We start from the raw sequence: 20,516 nt of genomic DNA, 5'->3' as shown, positions 1-20,516 counted from the left end.
GATGGTATAAAAATAACTTCAGATGTTATATTTGTTCATTGTTTAACCAAGATTTTTAAATAACAAAATGATATTGACCTAAGAGTGTTCCAAGTTGCATTACAGGTGACTAAAACTGGTCCCATTATACTCTTAATTATCCCTAAGGTTGGTAATGTTGGTTACTAGACTCTTGAAAAAAACAAAATAAGTATTAAATCCTCAATAATGAAAATGCTTGTTTCTGTTCTTTTCTCTTCAGCAGATGTAGTAGAGTTACTATGCAAGCTTATGATTTCTTAAAATATTCAGAATATTTTCCACTGACAGAATAGGAAAATAATGTAAATATTTAAATTCCTATAAATCTGGGCATATAAACTTTATCCTTTGATTTTCTTTAAATGGTAGCATTAAACAGGATTCTTAAACATGTAAATATAGAAGTTAAAAATCTTGCTCAGTCTAGTTAATGGTTACAGCAAGTCTTTACGTCTTTTCTGATCGTTCATTTCCAAGGACAGTCTCGTCTTGTAACTTTAGCACCATTTTAAAGTTCAATAACGTTCTAAATGGGTGGGAAAAAATTACATTTGTACTTAGTTATCTTGGCTTTTTCCTACTAAAGGTCTCTACTCTGGTATACATTAGTATTTTACAAAGCTGTATTGGAAACTTATCTTCACCTATATTTCTATCAGAATTAGTCTGCTGTGTCATTTCTCTAAATTGCATTCTTTGTATGTTAGACTGTTAGAGTGGTAGTAAGGATGTATAAAAATTTGAAACAACTACATTTTAGGTGCAATAACAAGCAAAGACAAGGTAAAACAAGTGTGGTATTAACTGAGACCCCTAGTCTCCCCATTTGGAACTCTTCATTTTTTTGTAATTTTATAATGCTTTACATCTTTTAAATTTTTTAATCCTAAATTATTCAGGTTTTAATATTTTAATTTATTAATTAAATTGTACACTGCCCAGAACCTCTCTTTGAGGGAGATGAATTATTCAGAAGCTTGATTTTATATATGTAAAAAAATCTGCTTTTTAAAAACTGGCTCTTATAAACTGCTTATTTAATAACTGCTTATTTCGACTTCCGGTTTCCTCGTCTTGGGCGGCGGCGGTGCCTTTTGAAGCTCCGCCAGCCCCGCCGCTTGTAGAGCCGCTTCGCGACTAAGAAGCAGCTTGAAAACTTCAAAATCCCTAGGATTTTTGAAGAGAGATCGCAGGGCACAGGTTGAGCCCCTGCAACCCCCCCAGGGAATAGTTTCTGGGGAGGGAACAGGAGCGGCTCCCATTCAACCTGCTGGAACTCCGGGCGGCGTGGGACAAGTCTGCTTTTGCAGAACAAGCCGGCTACAGGAAACTTCAAACTGAAAGGAAAGGAACCAGCCTTAATAAGCAGCATATTTTTACTTGAACCCTGAAACTCGGAATCGCAAGTATTAGAGTTTTCTTGGCTTTCTAATCTGAGTGAAAAAATGCGGATGAGTGAAAGTGAACTGTAAAAACATGGCGCTTAGCCTCAGAGTTAACGAGCTGGCGAGTGTGGATTGCTGAACTCATCTTGCTTTGTCACAAAGTTTCTAAACTGTTACGAAGTTGCTTCGCTTGTAACAAGAGAAATAAGAGAGAAATTTCTCCTTTTTCAATATTGGACTTTGCTTTACTTTAGTTCTTATTTGATTAAATCTGGGGGACTTTTTCAGAAGTCTTTGTGGAGGTGGGAGAGGAAGAAGAACTTCCCTTTTTAGTAAAACCAGCCTACGTGGCAGGATGGCCTCAAAGAAGCAGGAAGCGAAGGCAACAGGAGGTGGATCTCCCACACATAAAACACAGCCTCCCCCTGCACAACAGACACAGACTCAGAAAAAAGATTTTGATGTGGGAGATTTAAAAGAATTTATTTCTAAAATTTTGGATGATAAATTTCAAAAATCTCAACAGGAGATAGATGACAAACTTCAAAAGTCACATCAGGAATTTATGCAGGAAATTAATGAAGTTAAAGATATGGTGAAACAGAATCAAAACAAGGTGACCAAAAAAATATCAGAAGTGGCGTCTGGCCTGGCAGAATTTATTATTAAAGTTGATTCTAAAGTTGAAGAATTTAAATCAGAAGTTAATGATAAGATGAAAGATAATGATTATAAAATTGCTGATGTTGACAATAAAATGCAGAGAGTTGAAAACGAAATCGTGATGGTACAATTCAGGGCAATGGAGTTTGCAATACGGCTTCGAGGAATTCGAGAAGAGGATAGACAGGATTTGAGACAGGTCTGTTCTGAGGCTCTGGCTAAGATTTTAAAAGTTAATCCTGATGTGGTTTTTCACAAAATAGATAAAATTTACAGAGTGAATTCTTGGGTGGCCAGACAAAGACAATTGCCCAGAGATGTGGTCATATATTTTACAGACAGAGAAATAAGAAATGATATCCTGCAAAAATCCTTTTACACTTCTGTGCAAGTGGGGGGCTCACAAATTGGAGTCTATAAAGAATTACCTCCTAAAATGTTGAAAACCAGAAAAGACTTTGGCTTTCTTGTTAAAGAATTGCAAAATCAACAGATACCATTTCGGTGGGACGCCCCAGTTGGTATAATTTTGAGATACAAGGGAGAAAGATATCGTTTGAATACCGTGGAGAAGGCAGAGCACTTCTACACTACTACTCTTAAGGAAAGAACACCATCCCCACGTACATCTACAGTTTTGGAGATTAAGGAGAGTGATGAGAAGCAACCTCAACGAGAATTGCAAGAACAGTCTAAGCAGGAACCAGAGGAAATGCAAGGCGCAGAAGGAGGTTTTCTGGATGAGCCTTTGCTGGAATCTTCTCCAATCTTGGACCCGGTTCGGATGATCGAAGTTAAGGATCAACGTATAACTCGAGCTCAATCTAAGTTACTTAAACAAAAGCAACAACAACAACAGGAAAGACAAGACAAGAAGGGAGCTAAGACTACTATACAAGAGACTGGAGCCATGGGGGGAGCGACTCCGAAGATTTTGGATGATATTCGGTTATTCTGCTCTTTGCTCCAGAAAGATGAAGATGACGCTTAAGTGTTTATCTTGGAATGTGAATGGGTTGAATTCAGCACAGAAAAGGAAGAAATTATTTACATATTTGAAACAATTTAATAATGATATAATTTGTCTACAAGAAACGCATATTACAGTTCAAGATCAAAAATACTTGATAAACTCCAAACTAAGAATACATTTTATATCTTCAACGTTGCAAAAAAAGAATGGTGTGGTTATCTATGTAAATAAGAAATTTATGGCTAAAGTTATAGAAACAGATGAAGATGGTAGGTTTGTAGCAATTGAATTACTTACAACATATGGCCAAATTCTTTTGATAGGAATTTATGCTCCCAACCAACAACAGGATTATTTCTATAAAATGTTACATACCAAAATACTACAATGGGATTATAGATCTATTTTAATCATGGGAGACTGGAATGGAGTAATAGACTCTAAATTAGACAAAAGGAGTTCAGCGAAATCTAGGATTAGGTTACCTCAGACCTTTTTTGATATGAAAGAAGATTTGGAACTAAAAGATATTTGTAGGAATACATAACCCAAAAGAACTGGACTATACTTTTTTTTCAGATAGACATAGATCCTTCTCTAGGATTGATTTTATTTTGTTGTCAGATGATTTACTTGTCAAGACAAAAAGAACAAAGATTTTTCCAAGGACTTTGACTGACCATAGCCCAGTATGGATAGAAATTGAGATGGATAAGATTGAGAGACGTTCTTGGAGATTAAATGAGAACTTGTTCAGATATGAAAAAAACACAATAGAACTTAAAAAGCACTTGAAAGAATTTTTTGAAATAAATTTGAATAAAGGTACCCCAATAGAAATTGTGTGGGATGCAAGCAAAGCTTATATGAGAGGGGTGCTTATCTACATGAACTCTAAACATAGACTGATTCGACAAAAGAAAAGATCTGAATTGGAAATAGAAATAAAGAATAAAGAACAGTTACTTATTAAAAATCCAACAGATGAAAGAATATGCGGTGCTATAAAACTTTTGAAAGATCAATTTCAAATGCTTATGGCGGAACAAGTTGCAACAAACATACAATATGCGAAGCACAATACATTTTGTAACGCTAATAAACCGGGCAGATGGTTGGCTTACACATTGAGGAAAAAACAGAGTATACGGACTATTGATAGTATTGATATTGGAGGGAAAGAAATTTTTCAACAAAAATTAATTAAAGAAGCTTTTGTGGACTATTATACCAAACTATACGCCAAAGAGGAGGTGCAGAATGGACTTATAGAAAAATATTTAAACGATAAAAGAGTTACAAAAATTACTGATCAACAAAAGGAAAGAATGAATTATCCTATAACAGAGGAGGAGATAATAGTAGCAATTAAACAGTTAAAAACAGCCAAAGCTCCTGGCACGGATGGTTTGACCGCAGTGTATTACAAAACTTTGCAAGCTGAAATGGTGGAACAACTTAGAGATTTATTTTGTAATATACAACAAGGGGGTAAAATACCCCCATCATGGACAACAGCTTATATATCTTTGATACCAAAAGAACAAGTCGGTCCTAAAAAACCAGAGAATTACAGACCAATATCTCTTTTGAATACAGACTATAAAATCTATGCGAAAGTATTAGCCAACAGGCTGATGCCAGTAATCCAAAAGGTGATTCATGATGATCAAGCGGGATTTATCGAGGGCAGATACATGAAGGATAATGTAAGGCAAGTAATAGATTTATTGGAATATCTTGAGAAGAATAAACAGATTCCTGCAGTGCTGGTCTTTTTGGATGCAGAGAAGGCCTTTGATAGAGTGGATTGGAATTTTCTACTAAAGACTTTAAAAAAGATGGACTTTGGGGATCAATTTATACAGGCGATTTCAGCAATTTATCAAGAGCAAAAGGCACAGATCATTATTAATGGAAGTTTGACAACAGAGTTTAAAATTGAAAAAGGAACAAGACAGGGATGTCCGCTGTCCCCACTTTTATTTATTTTAACACTAGAAGTCTTGCTAAATACAATACGGGACTCTAATATCCTGAAAGGTATAAAGATTAGGCAAGAGGATTACAGAATAAAGGCATTTGCAGATGATCTGGTTGTTACCCTATCACAGCCAATGGAATCAATAATCCTGATGAAGGACATTATACAAGACTATGGTAAAGTTTCAGGTTTTAGACTGAATTCAAAAAAGACTAAAATGATAGCTAAAAACATGACACAAGATCGTAAACACGAGCTTGAAAGGAGGGCAGGTTTTGAGATTGTACCAAAGGTAAAATATCTAGGAGTTCAGGTTGCAGAATCAAACATGAAATTGTGTCAAAATAATTATGAGGTGTTATGGCGAGAGGTGCAGAAAGACATGGAGACTTGGAAAAAACTGCAGCTGTCTCTACTTGGAAGAATAGCAGCAGTTAAGATGAACATTTTGCCAAGATTTCTTTTTTTGTTTCAAATGATTCCGGTGCTTAAAAGCGATAAACAATTGAAAGTCTGGCAAACTGGAGTGAATAAGTTCGTCTGGAACGAGAAAAAGCCGAGAGTGAAATTGAAAATTATGCAAGATGTTCCAGAAAGAGGAGGTCTTAAACTTCCAAACCTACAGCTATATTATGATGCAGCAGCTTTAACTTTAACAAGTGATTGGTTTGAAAGGAAAAAGGCTGGAATATTGAATGCAGAAAGTTTTGATCTTGAATTTGGATGGCATGCCTACTTATTTTATGACGACAAAGTTGATAAAGTATTTAAAAGCCATATACTTAGAGACTCTTTGATGAGAGTTTGGAAGAAGCACCGATTCAAATGGGATTATAAAATACCGTTATGGCTGGATCTTGGTCATATTTTGTGGAATACAAATATAATGTCACTCGGGGTTTTATACAAAGAGGTTCTTTTTACAGATGCGGGCAGATGGCAGCTGAAGACATTGCAGACACTGTTGGACGAAGGGATTAATCTAACTTGGTTACAATATAATCAATTACAATTGAGATGGAAAGAGGACCAAAAAATTGGTATTATGTTGCACGAGGAAGAATTGGTTAGACATATAAAAGAGAAAGGTCCAATGCATATCAAAAGGCTTTATAATGTTTTGTTAGAAAGGGATTCAGAAACTGAATTAGTTAAAGATTGTATGATTAAGTGGGCACAAAATTTTGAAGAACCAGTGATGTTGGAAACATGGGAAAAAATTTGGGTTCAGAATGTTAAATTTACACAGTCGCAGAATTTGAGGGAAAATTTCTATAAAATGTTTTATAGATGGCATTTAGATCCCAAAAAGTTGTCATGTATGTACCCTAATGTTCAGCCAAAATGTTGGAGATGTGAATGTTTGGATGCTACGTATTATCATGTTTGGTGGACCTGTAGGAAAGTTAAGGCTTTTTGGATAAAAATTTGGTGGGTCATGCAGAATGTTTTGAAGAAAAAAATTCAATTCTCTCCACAATTGTTTTTATTGGGTATAGTTAAGGGTTTTACATTGGGTGAAACAAAACTGATATTGTATATGATAACAGCAGCAAGATTGTTGATAGGTAAATATTGGAAAAATGAAGCCTTGCCCACTATTGAGGAATGGACTTTGAAGATGGCCAGTTTTGCAGAGATGGCGAAGATTTCAGCATACTTAAAAGATTGTTCACAAGAGACTTATGAATGGGAATGGAAAAAGTGGATAGAATATGTTCAGAACAAATATCAAACTAGAAAGTATCAAATAGCTTTTATTTGAAAATAATGTATTAGAAATACTTTAATGTAATGAGGGTAAAAAGAAAAATTATAAAGGGGAGGGAGGGGTTCAAGTTTTTACACAAGTTTTATATTAAGGGTTTTTTTTTATTTTTTTATCAGATATGAGTATAATATAGGGAAGTCTGGGGGGAGGGGAAGGTTAGGGAGGTTGGGAAGTTTGGGGTGGGGGGGGGAAAGGGTGAAAATGTAATTGTAAAACTTTTGCAATAAAAAAAAATAAGCAAATTTCCCCCTTTATCTGAATTTCCATTTAAGAAGTGATAGGTGAAAGAAAGAACAATGGCTTTTCTAATATTATTACTATCATTCTACTAGAGGTTTTGTGGAACTGGAGAGAAAGCGTGTTGTGCTAAACCAACACTGCCCCCGACTATAGACCTTGGTAATCATGATATGCCAGGTTTGCTAATTGTGTTGCTATTGTTTCTCTGCCTGGTTAACAAGGCAGTAAATTCTACATCTGGGATTCAGTTTCATTCAGACTGCTCTGGATCCTGAACCCAGAATCATCATCATCTCCTTTTAATGATCCCATAATCCCTTGCGGGGTGGAATCTGGGCAACTGAATGGAGCTAGTAGTGTTTTAATGGCCCAATGCCCTTGTCACCAATGCAGAGTTTTGTTTAGCAGATATATTCTTGTTGTGCACAGAGAGAGAAATATCTGCCTCTACCTAGGATGGAACTCCACCACACCACTCATCCTGACCCCAGAATGTGCAATATGAATTCAGATAAGATCAACCATAATACTAAATTGCTTTGCAAACCACTGGTTCACACAAAAAGCAAAACATAATAGGCTTGGGTTGGGTGTGTTCTGTAAATTCAGACCTTTTTTTATGGCATGTTTTTTGGGATGAACATATTAAAAATGTATTTATATTGTATTTTTATCTTGGTCAGCCACTTAGAGTCACTTATGTGAGATGGGTTTCCATATAAACAACAGGTTTACTGGCAAATGTTGGTTGCATGCTATTAGATGGATTCATGTAGTAGCAAGGATAAGAAAAATAAAATAAGAATAAGAATTCATGAGATGAAAGAACTGTAAAAAAAAAAAGATTAAAAGCTTAGATTTGGCTCAAAGCCATTCTGAAAAATCCACTGCCTGTACAACATAATGGGCTATGCCAATTATATATTGGATCTGGAAAGTTTATGCTATAAAAGTGTGGAATTTATTGGCTGGCTGGTTCTCCCCCCCCCTCAAGTAAATGGGCCTCTTCTATGTCTCATCTTACCTGAAGTAACCTTGCTAGGTAGGGCCATAGCAACCTGTGTTTTTCTCCAACTGTGCAGAGGGTCACTTAATTGTATGATGCTGCTGATAAAAGTTAGGTTTTAATCTGCTAATGAGAATGAAGTACAGCCATACATCTATAGAAATGTTCCATAGGGGTAAGAATAACTATGACTTGAGATGTCTTGGCTATGTAGATGGAAACTGTAGTTTTTTGGCAAACTGTTTGCAATTTGATTGAAATACTTTTACTACCTCTAGAAACAGACAAATGAGAACATACGGTATATTGCAAAGCCTAATTGGCTTCACCGTTAGAAATGCTCCTGGAAAAAAGATCAAGAGCCAAGAACAGTTGCACAGTGACATTTGGCTATGTAGAAAAGGCAGATTTGGCTGGGTTTATTCCCTAATGACATCTGTAATATATCACATAGGAGTTCCATGAAGTTCCATGTATTGCCATCCACAGTACTGGTCCCTGTGTTTCCTACTCCATTGCCAAACCATAATCACAACAGTGAATGTATTGATGATCCTCATTTCCTGCATATCTCTATGGACTGAATGATAAACAGATCTACTTGATAAACATATCAATTTATTTAGAGTATGAAAGAGAGTCTTTTTCTGTGCCTCATAATAGCTTGGATATGACATAATGGGGGCTTTATTTCAAAACTTTCCACATTATGGAGTTCCCTTCAAGAACCCTGATGCTATTTAAAATTCATGCTGGTTTTGTTTCTCAAATTTAAGCAGTTTTGTTGTTTTATAAGCTAAATACTACTAAGCCAGAGTTCATAGTTTGTAAACAACAGTTAGAGCCAATGGAGATATTCATCCACCCTCTTCCCAGATTACTTTTACCTAGTTTATCTTGGAACTAGAGCTTGTGTATTATCTACTTTTTTTTTAATGTGGTTGTAAGACCTATCAATAAACTACCTACTTAGAAAGTCCATTCCTGGGTTGTAATCCCCCAATTTCCTTCAGTGTGGATATTTGGAACATTTTCTCTCTGTTAGATCTGTAGGGTATCTAGATTCTACAAAGTGACCATCCTGAAAGTGACAGGTCTCAAGCTATAAAGAAAGCTGCCACATAGATAATTGCCAAAAACATTCAGTCAGCAAGATCTAAGTTGTTTATGAGCTTTAGTGTAACTGCTGACTTTAATGCAATGTAACCATCTTGAGTTTCCATTGCAGCAAAAAAAGATAAAATTGCGAATTTGAATAGGTAGATAAACACATAGCCCCTGGAAAACGTTGAATGTACATCCCATTAATCTAATGCAATTCTCCTGTGTTTGTTGTTAGTCCAGGAAGCGGTAATCTCAAATTTGTTCGCTTTAAGTAATTGCATCCAAATATTTTTTTGAAAAAAAAAAAAACAATTACAATGCAAGTTTTCCCCCACAGTGCTTTATGAAACTTGATTTTCTGTTGACTTGTACTTGTGTCTCACCCAACGCAAACCAAAAAAGCATTTGTAACCCTAATGGTATTCTTTAATGCTAATTATTACCCGATAACTCATGAGTTACTTGCGTCAGCAAGAACAACAAACCCCTAATAAAGCATTTAAGGCATGCCACGATACTTTTTACATAGGGTCTCGCCCTTTGCAAGTCACACTTCTTTCTGGAGTGGTAACCAATACCTAGATAACAAAAGAAAATGACCTTTACTGCGGATTGGAACAGGCTCAACTTTTAATGAAAAGTAATGAGGAATCTATAATATTCTAAGAGGTCACCAGTTTAGCATAAGTTTGGCGTAAAATATTCCTAGTAATTGGTCCTAGGAGCCTTTCTGAATGGGAGTGAGTAAGTGGGTTCCTGCTGACTTTGCCACCATAAATCAAGGGTCGTGGGGCAAATAGCTCCTCAAATTTTTCCCCACTCATCTCCCTCTGGTTTCTTTTTACGCTAACCCACCTATTAGCCACCAGGAGGCATAATTACACAATCACAGACCACAGAATCTACAGATGATTTTTATTATGGTTGCGAACTTGCACAAGAAGGGGAAAATAATGAATTCATGTTTCCAACACCGAACAGAACATAGAATATAAAAATACAGAGCTGAGAGAACAGAACATCAAAATACTTTATTGGCCAAGTGCGATTGGACATGCAAGGAATTTGTCTCAGGTGCATAAGCTCTTAGTCTACATAAAAACAAGTAATATAATCATAATGATATCAATAAGAGAAAGTAGTAGAAAAGGTGAGAAGGATAACTAATACAACTATACTACAAGGGTAAATATCCTTAGACTTGAGACAGTCCTGTGGGAGTTCAGCAGAGTGATGGCACAAGGGAAAAAGTATATACGGTGTTGTACTGTATGTTAATATATACAGTGTTGTTTGGCACATCTAATTGTTGTCCTTGACATGATCACAACTGGGAGTAGAATTTCCATTGCTAAGCAAGGCAGTTAGTGAGCTGTGCCCAATTTAACAACCCAAATCACTGCAGTTGTTAAGTAAATCATGCACTCATTAAGCAAATCCAGCTTTCCCTTTGATTTGCATGGCATTTTTCTTGGAAAGTTTAAGATGGGTGAACTTCAAATCCCTTGAAGTTCAGACTTGAACATTGGGCATTATCTAACAAAATGAAATTCAATGGTAAAAAAAGTAAGGTTCTACATTTAGGGAAGAAAAACAAAATGCACATGTACAATATAGGTTGTATCTTGCTCAACAGTAGTAACTCTGAGAGGGATCTTGGTGTCCTAGTGGACAACCATTTAAATAGGAGTCAGCAGTGGGCAGCAACTGCCAAAAAAAAGCCAACACAGTTCTAGGCTGCATAAACAGGGATAGAATCAAGATCATGTGAAGTGTTAATGCCACTTTATAATGCCTTGGTAAGGCCACACTTGGAATACTGCATTCAGTTTTGGTCGCCACGTTGTAAAAAAGATGTTGAGACTCTAGAAAGAGTGCAGAGAAGAGCAACAAAAATTATTAGGGGACTGGAGGCTAAAACGTATGAAGAACAGTTGCAGGAACTGGGTATGTCTAGTTTAATGAAAAGAATGACTAGGGGAGACATGATAGCAGTGCTCCAATATCTCAGAGGCTGCCTCAAAGAAGAGGGAGTCAAGCTATTCTCCAAAGGACCTAAGGGTGGGACAAGAAGCAATGGGTGGAAACTAATCAAGGAGAGAAACAACCTAGAACTAAGGAGAAATATCCTGACAGATTCACAATCAGTGGAACTACTTGCCTCCAGAAGTTGTAAATGCTCCAACACGAAGTTTTTAAGAAGATGTTGGATAACCATTTGTCTGAAGTGGAGTAGGGCTTCCTGCCTAAGCAGGGGGTTGGACTAGAAGACCCCCAAGGTCCCTTCCAACTCTGTTATTCTAAATCCCGACTTGAAACATGGGTTCCAGCAGGAGCTGAAGCCCATCCATTTTAAGCTTGCCAAGTCTAAGTAGGAGTGATCAGTCCTAGACTCACCCAAATTTAGAAAGGTCTACTGTCCTTCAGACAGTAATTATACTCATAGAGAATAATTTTCCTCATAGTTTTCCTCATAGAGAAAAATAAAAGGCCTTACTTAAAACTTGTTGACCATTTACAATTGGTAGACCAGAGGTTCATCTTTCTCCATAATACAGACCAGGTCCTGATCCAGACAGAGGAAAATTATTAGTTTTCTCTATGAGGTATAATCACATTTACTTGTCAATATAAAGACAGCTGGATTTCACGTTCATATCACCAATATGAGGCTTAAAATGTAAGGAAGGGGCTCGTGAAGCCGTCTTCTGCAACATTTCATATAAATGTTTTTAACATGTACTTTTTTCTTTGGTTCAGACATGGCAGGAGACAGAATAAATGTTAATCAAATTGTGCAGTAGCTCCAGTTTGAAGAAACTGTGAATACCAGCACTGCTGGGAAGAAAAACACATGGCCAAATTATATTATCTTCATAATGTTACTGAGATTTATGCTAACGGATTTTATGACCGTGATTCCCTTAGGTCTCAGGGGCAATGAGTAACAAGTTTCATCGCATTATATAACTTTTTGCCATCACAACAACTGGTTTACTTAAAAGTTGCAGAGCTGGAGGAAAATATAGTTACAAAATGTAATGCACGTAACTTTATTTGACTGAATAAACACTATAAAATTACATTTTTTCACCAGCTCTAAATATTCAAAGCCTTTATACCAGAGGGTATATTTTAACTAAAAATGAACATGCAATTGTTTTTTTCTGTATATTTTTATTTATTTTATTTATTTATTTATTATATTTCTATACTGCCTTTCTCCCTTAGGACTCAAGGCGGTGTACAGTCAAGAAAAATATAGATACACAAACATCATAAAATTGCTAATTAAAATTATTATTATAACATAGTTTGGCCCAATTAAATAGAACCTAAAATTAGATAACATTTTAAAAACTCACATGTTCATATGTTTAGCCCTGCCTGTTGGAACATCAGGGTTTTGAGGGCACGACGGAAAGCATGGAGATCAGGGATATTTTGTATCTCAGGGGGCAGTTCATTCCAAAGGGTTGGAGCCCTCACAGAGAAGGCCCTCCCCCTGGGAGTCGCCAGTCGGCATAATTTGACTGAGTAGTCCCTCCCTATGAGAACGAACTGGTCGGTGGGAGGCTATTGGTGGCAAAAGGCGGTCTCGTAGGTCCTAAGCCATGGAGCGCTTTAAAGGTGATAACTAACACCTTGAATTGCACCCGGAAGACCACCAGGAGCCAGTGCAGGTCGCGTAAGAGAGGTGTTACATGGGCGCAACAAGCTGCGCCCATAATCACCTGCGCGGCTACATTCTGGACCAGTTGGAGCCTCCGGGTGCTTTTCAAGGGGAGCCCCATGTAAAGAGCATTACAGTAGTCCATATGGGAGGTGACTAGGGCATGAGTGCGCAAGGTGTCCCGATCCAGAAAGGGACGCAACTGGCAGATCAAGCGAACCTGATAAAAGGCACCCCTGGCCACGGCCGTCAAATGATCTTCTAAAGATAGCCGTGAATCCAGGAGGACACCCAGGTTGCGGGCCCTCTCTGTGGGGAGCAAGATCTCATCCCCAATTTTTGATGGTGAAAAAGCATTTCTCTTTCTTAGATGTGTGTGTTTGTGTGTTTATATAAAAAATTGTAAAAATCTGTTGTCTAAGTACCTAGTCAAATTCACAATTTCATCTGCTGTATACCCAGTGGTTATTCAGGAGAGAGAAATTGGGATAACAATTGAAACTTTTCTTGAATTCTAAGAAATCTCTAATACTCTTCCAAAAACAGCTGGTATTATGAGATGGGTATAATTAACTTTAAAAAATAATAAATTATGATTCCAGATAAGTTTGTGAGTTATTTTCCTTTTATATCTTCTTTAAACAAATGTTGGTGGTAAAGCATTCATTATCAAATCAACTGATTTAACTCCTGGGGTGATGAGAACATAGTAAATTAGAAACTGGAACTGGAAGATAACTTTTTAATTTGTTGACAGTTAGTTGATGTTGCTTTAATGTTGCCATAGCTATTGGTAATATAAATCTAATGTATCTTTAGAACCAAAGTCTTTTTATCGGCAGTCATTGAAAATTATCATTTAATGCCTTACTGGGCAATCTAAGTCAAGGGTCATTGACTAGGTTTCCTAGAATGAGAGAAGTAGCATTCATGGTTAATTATAACTTTCTGGCATAAAGCCTCTCTGAGGCTTTATGTTTGGATAAAAAGAATTATCTTACTGAAATGAAAACATAATATAATATAGTAGCCTAGAAAAAAATTAATGCATTCCTTGATTTCTAATTACAAAGTGCGTCAGACTTGTTAAAATCAAATCCCATATTTTTGCCACTATTGCAAGAAACAATATCGATGAAATTTCTAATATGAAATATTTCATTTACTTAACTGTTAGTCCCCTATCTGGACTTTGAACTGTCTACTTATAATTAGGAAGCTTTCTAATAGGATAGTTTCTAATTCTGAACAATAGTCCAAATTAATTTTGATAATTAAGCAAAGATTTTGCTTTTATCTTTGATAAGCAAAGAAACATGGAGGAGTATGCATACTAACCAAAATGAAATACTACATAAAATGCCACAGAAAAGGGTTCATAGAATCCAAACGAAATAATTTCAGTGTTGAATTTTGTACTAATCAGCTCTTTCACTGTCACTTATGTAGGGGAAGCATCAAGGAAAAAAATCCAGCACAGGTAATTTCAACATCTAGGGCAAAAGTTTTTTAGAATTAAATGTATATGAAAATACTCTAAGAACCTTCAGAAATGCTATTGGCTGGTAATTGATGAACAACTAGTAGTTAGTGATCAGCTTGAAATACAAGTGCTGTTAATATTTTACAAACACATAGCTGAAATAAAACTTTCTTCATGAAAATTCTGGTATTTTCAAAATCAGCAAAACTTTTTGAATGGCAGAACTTTCAAAATACTGTATATTTTTCTACAATGGCAGATGGGCTGATGCTTCACTGCATGGTATTGAATCAAATGATACTGAATCGTTTAATCTCAACATCTGTGTTGCCAATCTTGATGGAATTTTAAACATGCTCACATTGTTTTTTATCCTCAGTACCCGTGAGCTAAACATTCATTTCTGAAATAAGAAGAAATGTTTATGAAGTTTTTAAAGCACAACTCTAATTATTTTGTTCTGCTGCGAACCTGATTCTTTAATCTCCATTTAAATAAAATGGAAAATCTCTCAAGACTCCTTAATCTGGTACTGGGTTTATTTCTTGAAAACTTAGAGATAAAATAAAGCAGTCTGCAAAATAATCAGTAAATAGGGAAATTGCCCTTTTGTTAAAACAAGAGAGTTATGCTTTCCTTTCCTCTGTTGAATCAGCTTGCAAACAAACATATCAATTGAAAATTGGAGAGAAAAACAATTTTTTATATATATACTCATCAATTTTGCACAGAGATAAGAAGTGCTCAGAACTGATGTTCTCAAGTAATCTAAGCCCTTTTAGTTATTCTTCCCTATTTTCTCTTCAATATTAATACATAAAACATTTATTTGTATAGGTTTTGCTTAAGTGGATTACTTGTTAGTCTTATAAATTCTCAAAGTTACTGAATATAACTTTATTAGCTTCCCTTTACAAACTGTAGAATTTTAGTCATTCTTCATAGTAATGTTTCCTGTCAGCTAGGTATAAGGGGAAGAAGATTGCTTTTATTCACTTTATACTTTTCTGTATTATATCTAGGTCATTCAATTGGATTTCTAAGCAGGTGAATATTTGTAAAATATTGTGCAATTACATCTCTTTCTATTCATGTTTAAGAAAATTTGATCAAATGCTCATCAGTTCAACTTCTACATTCTATTTTTTTATACCTCCAAAATTCCTGAATCTAGCTGCAAAAAGCAAACACAGATTCTGAATTCTCAGTGATATTGATAGATATAGTCTAGATGTAATTATTGATAGATATAGTCTATCAGTTAATGCATTTCTACTCAAAATCAAAAAGGAACCTCAACATTGATAAGGATGAATCAAGTATGGAAAAGGAAGAAAAACAGCCTGGCAATTATATACAGATTAGACCATGTTTCCCATAGCTACCTATGTTGCAAAAGTTAAAACAGAAAAAAATAGGAGGAAAATCAATTTGAGCTATGATGTTGGAAAAGGCATTTGCATATTCCTTGGACAGCTAAGGGGACAAACAAGAAAGTACTGGAGCATATAAAACCAGACATATTACAGGAAAGCAAAATCACAAAATTCTGACTTACTTATTTTGGTTATGTCATGCGATCAAACTCACTGGAAAAGGCTATGCTTGTCAGCAGTAAAAGGAAATAAGGCCACCAAAAACAATAGTGGTTGGACACCATCAAAGCCAATGCCAGCCAGAGCATAAAGCAACTGAAAGAAGCCGTACAAAGTCAGAAAATGTGTAGATAGCTGGTTATAGAATCACTGAGAATTTGAATGGATAGCATCCTCATCACTCAAGAACAATTTCCTCAAGGTCAACAGGACCCAGCTTCGGGGATGATGAGAAATCATTTTACCGATTTCACACCAGAAAAAGAGCAATTTCTCCTTTTTTGGTGTGAGCATCCCCTTTTCTGCAAGAAATAATATTGGGCTGCAACCCCCAGCTGTGCCCTCCCAAGTTCAATTCTTGACAGATTTGTTGATCTTACCTGTAGGAGATGACCAGACTGAGCTTAAGGGAGGAGTCAAACACATAATTAGTCATGAGTCCCTTCATGCCCACAAGAGATCTAAGTCCAGGCCACCTGGAATTCCATTGATTCTTATCTACCACCAGTTTGCTTTGACCATTAATAGTTCAGATTAATATCAAGCACCAGGGAAATCAGTAGATTCAGGCAGTTCAAATGTGTATAAAGATTTGTTGCAAGCTTACGTTCTCTACAAGAATCTGACCTACTAACGGTCAAGGGAAAATAGTAGGAATTAAGAATAGAAAGGAATTAAAGGTGGGCTGGATTTAGATCTCTTGTGGGCACAAAGGGATTCATGACTGATGACACATTTGACCCCTCTCTAAGGCTCAGCCTGGTCATCTCCTACACTACCTTCCAGAATCACCCAAAAAATTCTAAGTCATTTGGCCAAGGTTAGCTGGGAACTGCCATCCAGCAAGACATTCTAGAATCCATTGCAAAATCTGAAGTTGGGCTAATTCATCAAATTCACTTTATTTGAAAGAGAGGAATGTCTTCACTTGGATTGTGATCAATTTGTATATCTTTACAAGCTCAGAACATCCCTAAGCATGTTTATGCACAGACCTCCTAACGCATAGATTTGTATTCAATTTTTAATTTTAAAAAAGACAGTTCAGTGAGCTATGGTTTCTTTGTTCATTCTCCAGAAGAAAATAATTTCTTTTTTTCCAAAGGTAACCCTATGAGGACCATTTTTTTCAGATTGCAACTTTTCAAATTCTATATTGCAGTTTTTGATGGAATTTTAAATATATCCAATTAAAAAGTCCAGTTTTTCAGCAAGTAAAAACCTAATTCAAGTTTGAGAAGCAAGTTTACATAACAATCCTGAATTATTTTGCTTCACGAGCTTTTGAATTATTTACTCTACACTTGAACAAAAAAACAAGAACTTTCTCAAGACTCTTTAAGCTCCTTGACTTGTTCTGCTGATGTCTGCATTTGTTGAAAAAACTGAGACAAAAATAAACCAGTCTGCAGAACTTTATCTGTAAAAAGAGAAGGAACCATTCTGTCCAAGTAAAGGAATTCTGCTTAACTTTCCCCCAGTGATTCATTTTGAAAATAAACATGTCTATTGGAAATAGGAAAGGCACGTGCACACACACAATCACTCATTCACTCACTTACACACACACACTTACTTTACAGGTAGTCTTTGACTTATGACCACAGCTGAGCCAAAAATTTCTGTTCCTAACCAAAACATTTGTTAAGTGAATTTTGCCTCACTTTATGACCTTTCTCGCCAAAACAATTGTTAAGTGAATTAATTAATTAATTAATTAATTAATTAATTAATTAATTCAATTTATATGCCGCCCTTCTCCGGAGACTCAGGGCGGCTTACAATGCGTTAAGCAATAGCCTTCATACTTTTCTATATACCTGCTTAGTAGGGTTTCGCCCCCCCATAAGCAGTGTTCTTTTTTTATACAAAGTCAGCTTATTGCCCCACAAACCGGCTCCTCATTTTACCTACCTAAGGTTGGAAGGCTGAGTCACCCTTGAGCCTGGTGAGATTTGAACTTGCAGTAATTGCAGGCAGCTGGCAACTAAGTGCTACTTTAACAGCACTTAGTCCACTGCACCATCAAGGCTCATTATTTGGTTTTAAGTTAGTAAAATGGTTTTTCCATTGACTTTGCTTGTCAGAAGGTCACAAAAGAGGATCACATGACCTCAGGACATTGCAACCGTCCTAAATATGAATCATTTGCCAAGCATCCTAATTTAGTTTATGTGATCATCAGGATGCTGCAATGATCATAAGTGGTCATGTCACTTGTTTCAGTGCCATTATAACATTCAAACAGTCACTAAACAAACTTTTGTAAGTTGAGGACTACCTGTATTAATTCAATTTGTATGGCTATCCCCTTGGCATACAACTCTGGGTGGAGACTAACAAATTGATAAAATCAACAAGAAACTAAAACCAATTGCACCTGGAGTAACATCCACATTTTATTTCTTTTTATTTATTTATTAATCAAATTTATATAGCTCCCTATCTCAGCAAAAGTGATTCTGGGTGACGTACAACAGTCAAATAAAATCACAACAAAAACATTCATAAAATACTTGTTAAAAAAATATAAACAATCATTAGTAAAATTGCATACGTATCCGTGTGTATGTATGGATGTGTTGCTTCTAAATAAGAAACCTTTGTGTGAGTTTATTTATTTCATTCAATTTTGAGGCTAAATAATTACTCTGGATGGTTTACAATTAAATCCCTCCCCCCTCCAAAATACCACAACCCAGATTTGACCATCCCATCCCAAGATTTGGGAGAACATTTTTTTAAGAGTTTACAAATAGTCAATAAAGTAGGAGCAGCGCAAACTTCTGGCAGAGGATGTCATCCCAGAGGGCAGGAGCTGCCACTAAACTTTTGACTACCAGAAGACATTGTTTGATTAATAGGACCAAAAGTGTGTCCACTCTGACCTCACTGGTGAGTGGAAATCTAGAGACAAGTGGTCCCTCAAAGTCATATCAGATGCCGCAAAGAATGTATGGTTGATTAGCAGCACCCTGGATTACACCCAGAAGCTGGTATTGAGTACATCTCATAAAGTTCTGTTCTGTGTGCAATCCAAACATCTCATTGTTCTCATTACTGTATTCTGGACCACATAGCTTCTGGGTAGCCTTCAAGGGCAGTCCAACGTAGACCACATCACAGTAATCCAATCATAATCCAATCCAAAAGCATGAGTGATTGCTTGAGGGACAAATTAATCTTAGGTAATTAGTCTGCCAATTCACCACCTGATGAGTGCTCATAATGAGATAGTCTATGGAAAACTAAGGAATGCACCAAGGTCCTCCAAGGTGGTCAGATGTATTAAACCTGTCCTTTATTCCCACCTTTCTGCAGGATTGACTAAATATTTGCAGATAGCTTATCAAGAACAGAATGAAGTGCAGTTCCCTTTATCTCCAGGCAGCATTATCAACATTTGAAAGGAATGCTTCTAGGCTATTGGAGAAGAAGTTAGGACATGGAAGACAGCATGTGCATTAAGATGATAAACAAAATGTGATGATGATGATGATGATGATGATGATGATGATGATGATAATAATAATAATAATAATAATAATAATAATAATAATAATAATAACTGAAAATTGGAAACACAAAGCTCTGCATGGCCAATACTTGAAAAGTATTGAAGGCAAAGCTGACCAGAAACTAACTTGGAACTGGTTAAGATCAGGAGTACTGAAAAAAGAAACAGAAAGCTTTATTTTGGCAGCTCAAGAACAAGCCCTAGCCACAAACTGTATGAAGGCAAAAATTCAACATGTTACCACCAACAGCAAATGCCGCCTCTGCAATGAAAAAGAAGAGACAGTTGACCACCTGATCAGTGGGTGGAGCAAAATTTCACAAACTGACTACCTACAACGCCATGACCGTGTTGCTAAAATCATTCACTGGAAATTGTGCCAGAAGTTTGGATTTGAGTACAGCAAAAACCACTGGGAACATCAGGTTGAGAAAGTTTTAGAGAATGAGAAACTCAAGATCTTGTGGGACTTTAGGATTCAGACTGACAGGCACTTGGTCCACAACACACCTGACATAACAATAGTTGAAAAGAAAAAAGTATGGTTCATTGACATTGCAATACCTGGTGATGCACGAATTGAAAATAAGCAGCAAGAAAAAATCACAAAGTACCGGGACTTACAAATTGAAGTTGAGCGACTGTGGAAAAAGAAATCGTGTGTTGTCCCGATTGTAATTGGAGCCCTCGGAGCAATACCCAAAGGGCTACCCCGCTATTTAGAAATTCTAAATTTGCCGGACTTGAACATTTTGACTCTACAAAAAACCACCTTACTCGGAACAGCTTACATCCTCCGACGATACCTTAACAGTTCCTAGGTCCTTGGTTAGGACTCGAGCTGCTGAGCTATTAACCAGCCTCAAAGGCTGTGAATCTCACTAAAGATTAACCAATAAATAATAATAATAATAATAATAATAATAATAATAATAATAATAATAATAATAATAATAATTTTATTTCTATACCGCCCTTCTCCCGAAGGACTCAGGGCAGTGTACAGCCAATTTAAAACACAGGACACAACAATGATTAAAAATTAAAATAATTAAATAGATTTGGCTGATTTAAAACCCCAAAAATTAAAATACCCCAATT

This window comes from Pituophis catenifer, unplaced genomic scaffold (assembly GCF_029215685.1).
Source record: "Pituophis catenifer annectens isolate HBS135680 unplaced genomic scaffold, rPitCat1.0.hap2 SCAF_12, whole genome shotgun sequence".
Lineage (NCBI taxonomy): Eukaryota > Metazoa > Chordata > Lepidosauria > Squamata > Colubridae > Pituophis > Pituophis catenifer.
This window is presented reverse-complemented; position numbering follows the sequence as displayed.